Below are 4,432 nucleotides of genomic sequence, written 5' to 3'. Positions count from 1 at the left end.
TACGGGTCAAAGAGGACAATCAATCCACCTGTTGAATATATTGATGCTATGAACCGCACAGATTCGTCATTCACATTTCAACCTACACTGTACAAGTCATACCAAAACAAACAAACCTAGATGCCCAGGGTCTCCTATTGTAATCCAGGAGTTGAAGCTTGACCTGCAACTACTGTATGCCCACTGCATACACTAAAAGCATACCTTCAATGCACAAAAACCTTAAGAGAATCTGAACAACAGTTCCTTGCAATGGGGACTACCCAGGAATCAATGTGACACCCAGGGGTTTTATTAGAAGCCGGGACCCGGGTACCGGCACCCGTCTACTCTGAGCACAGTACCCGCCTTCGCTGAAATAGGTCTCAAGTAGACAAATACGAAATCAAAAGTCAGACTAACCGAAACTTCTTTTCACCGCTTTCCCGCCTTGCCAGGGGAGTCTAACCAGGAATTGCATCTCTGAATTACAGTTCTTTTCTTCATGAAAACTAATATTTCAGTGTCCGGATTACCGAAGGATATCTCAACCAAAGGGATAAATTTCGAAGTTTGATCGCATTGCACGAAACGCATCGCCTGCGTTTTCAGAGTAGTTACCAGGACCTACCCTCTGTCATGCTGTTACATAACATTTGCACGTGACATTTCACGTGACCAAAAGCACTTGCTTAAAATGGCGAAGAATGCTAGTAAAAGTCCTCACGTCCAAGGCGTCTTAGATAATTTCTTTCCAAAGAGGGCAAAAGGTAAGTCATTAATACATTACAAGTTATCTTTTCAACATAATGAACTTGCACTGGCGGATATAAATAAAGTGTGTGTTTTGCATGTCAAAAGAGTCATTGAACCGCAACGACCTTTGAATACAAGCAATCAACCGGCTCCTCTTTGGTTATTATGAGAACTCTAAGAACTTCGAAACCTGCTGAATTGTATGGTTAGTGCAAATTCCTAACAGTTATAACAGGATGGTTAATTAAATTTCCTAGCAAACTTATCCGAAATAAAAACAAACATTGCGTGAGGTCCGAGCTGAAAGGACTTACAGTATGTATCGCGTAACTTGAAAAGAGATGTTTACAGTGGAAATCTTTTAAAACACTAAAAAAATGTCTACAATTATAGAAGCATAAAAGAAGTAACATCAAAAGGAATGTCAAGATAAACTTTGTGTACACATACAATTTATAAGCTTAATGCTTCAGCAGCTCATAAAACAAACGACACAAAAAACTACTGCAAAAGGTAAATGGAAATCCGCCAAAAATGTAACTCAGCATAAGTGACAGGGTGAGGTTTATGCATTGGTTTATGCATTTAGTACAAGCAGCAAGTGAAGGGGTAGAAACTCAGTCGTCCAATGAAGCACTCTCACATACCTCACGGCAAGTAGAAAAAACCCGAGGGCCAAGTGTATCTAAAGGAATAGCAGATGACATAATGTTATTAGAAATAGAGAAATGTGGACTTTCTAACCTGCACAACTACTACGAGTGCAAACAGAAAAGCTGCAAAGATTTCTCAGAAGAAGAGGAGGCCAGGCAGAAGAAGCTGAAGAAGAGACGATTTCACCACAGCTGGGTCGAAGAAAGAGAACTAGCCTATGATAAGACCACAGGCATCTGGTGGCTTCTGTTCTCGGAAAACCAAGGCATGTTTTGTTTTCTTTGCTGTAAACATAAAACTTTGAACACCCAGAACAATGCTGCAGTATTCAGCACTACACCCAGCAAAAGATACAGGAAAGAGGCCATCAGAGAACATTCTTCAGCCAAAATGCATCAAGCTGCTGTGGAAGCTGAAATGAATCAAAGGGTGTCAATGTTTCATCAACAGTATGAAGAAAAGGAAGCAGTACGCAACGACGTATTGTACAATGCTTTTGCAGCCTTGTACTGGTTAGCAAGGGAGGCAGTTGCCAATGTTAAGTTCTTTTCTTTGCTAAACCTGTTTCGTGCTGTTGGGCTAGACAAAATGCAGCATTTTAATCACAAATCTCCCGCTGCAGTGAGAGAAATGTTCCTGACAAGTGGAAATGTGGTCAAGAACATGATTATAAACGAAATAAAGAAAGCAGGGTCTTATGGCCTTCTAATTGATGAATTAAGTAACAGACATCTCTGTTACTGAGCAATTAATCACCTTCGTGCAGTTTTGGAACAGCACTTATGGTGGCACAGAGATTAAGTTTCTTAGTGCAAATGATCTCCTTGTTGAATCTGAGTCTGCAAATGCAGAAACCATAACGAGGACTCTTGTAACAGAGTTAAACCATTGTGACTTGTCAGTTGGAAAGCTCAATGGCCTTTGCACGGATGGAGCATCCGTGATGACTGGAAAAACCAGTGGGGTGGCCACCAGGCTGAAGGAGTTGAACAAACACCTTGTCAGCGTTCACTGCATCTGCCATAAACTGTCCCTTGCTTGCTGTGACACTAATGATGATATCGCATACATGCAAGAAGTTGAGAGATGGCTTTTTCAGATCTGGAAATTTTTTGAAAATTCCCCAAAACGACTTGCAGCATATCTGAAGACCCAACTTAATGTGAAAAAGCTGCAAGATCCTTCAAAAGAGGCTAAAGATAAGTGCGTCCGTAGACTTGCTAAGGCTACTCGCACGAGGTGGCACTCTCTTGGCAAGGCTGTAGAGGGTGTACATAAGGATTACGTACCACTCGTGCTTACATTAAAGCAACTTGACCAGAAAGATGCTCAGGCATCAGGTCTTCTTAGAAAGATGCACAAAGTGAAATTCATTGGGGTGGTAACAGTCATGCATCACGTTCTTCCTGTTCTCAACAGGCTCAGCTGTGCTTTCCAACAAGGAAAGGTTTCCTTCTCCCATATAAAGCCAGCAATTCAGAAGTGCACCGATGACCTTGACAAAATTGCCCAGATGGGAGTTCCAGTCACTGAGTTCCTTAGAGATCTTTAACCTGGAGGCAGATTGGAACAAGCTGATCTTACTGCGTCTGATAGAGATAAGTTGTTTCTCACCAATTTCCTGGTGAAATATGTCAATTCACTGAAAGAAAGTTTAAGTAGCAGATTTCCCGCCCTTCCCCTCCTATCTGCTTTTAGTATATTTGACCCTGCACAAGTTCCAGAAAAGGGCCAGCCAGGATTCAGGGATTATGGCAGTGCAGCGGTGAAACTTCTGGCTGAGCAGTTCCTTGATGATGAAAGCGACAAAAAGCAGTTGATGGATGAGTGGCAGGTATTCAAGTACGACTTGGCAAAATGGAAGAACGAATTGCCTGAGGAAGTTAGAAAGCTCTCTGGTGGAAGCAAACCTACAGTCACTTCAACTGATTGGTGCCTCCAGAAGCTAATGTTCATGAAGGACCTGGTCCCATTTAATCTTCCACTTATTGCAAAGTTGGCAGAGGCAGTGATCTCTCTTCCAGTCTCGAATGCATGGCCGGAAAGGGGTGCCAGTTCTTTAAAACTGATGAAGACAAGGCTTCGAAGTAGAATGAAGAATGACATGCTCAACGCTCTGCTACACATTCTCATCAATGGTCCTAAAGTGGGAAGTAAGGAATTTGAAGGAGTGATTGATACTTCTGTTAGTGCTTGGTTAGCTGCCAAACCACGCTGAAAGTGTCCTCCAAAGTTTGTCAGCACACCACTGGTCGCCAATTCAAGTGGTATAAGTGAGAACGTTGTAACGGTAACCATGCAGGATGCTGGTGTGCAGACAAATGATGACAGCGGCATTCAGCCAGTTCAACGTACAATTGCAGATGAAGTAGACGAAACCTCAAAAGCATCGGAGCTACCAGCAGATGATGATGATGATTCAGATTATGGCTCTGACTCTGAATTTTCCCATGACATATAGTGTAGTCCTTTTAAGCTTCATACATTAGTTGCCCGTATTTAGGATTGACTTTAAGTTTTCTTCATGGATGAAAGCAGCAAAACAGTACAGGAGGAGTTCATTCATGAAACTCTACGATCTATATAATGTTTGTTTCAGTTATTATAATTTAAATCAGAAAAGCAAGTGTGGCTCACTATCTAACAAACTAAGCAATATACCGGTAAGCCAGTAAGTTTGGTTCATTATTCATACTGTTATATTATGTATTTAGTAAATTCCCTGAGGCTGCAAAAAGTTACAAAATTAGTTACATTATTGGTTTTCATGAAGTCAATTTGTGCTTGTCAATTTAGTAAATTCTCTAAGGCTGTAAACAGTTACAACATTGCTAGTATAAGTAAAAGCTCCGCAAATTATTCACAATTTTCGTTTGCAAAATGAGGGAATAGAATTATAAATTTCCACCTCAGAATGCTGGAAAATGCATTTCCGAGAGTCTAATTTTCAAAAATTTTCCGGGGGAGCATGCCCCCGGACCCCCCTAGAGGCTCGGGCCTTCGCCCCTTCGGCATATAGGGCTGCCCGCTTACTCTACCACGA

The 4,432-nt window shown here is 41.6% G+C and overlaps 1 pseudogene; it reads left to right on the top strand.

Annotated features, from left to right (window-relative positions):
* Positions 1 to 676: 676 nt before the first annotated feature.
* Positions 677 to 4,432, top strand: LOC140925808 (zinc finger protein 862-like; annotated as a pseudogene).

Source organism: Porites lutea, chromosome 1, assembly GCF_958299795.1.
Source record: "Porites lutea chromosome 1, jaPorLute2.1, whole genome shotgun sequence".
Lineage (NCBI taxonomy): Eukaryota > Metazoa > Cnidaria > Anthozoa > Scleractinia > Poritidae > Porites > Porites lutea.
Note: the sequence above shows the minus strand (reverse complement) of the source record. Positions and strands in the feature narration are given on the sequence as shown.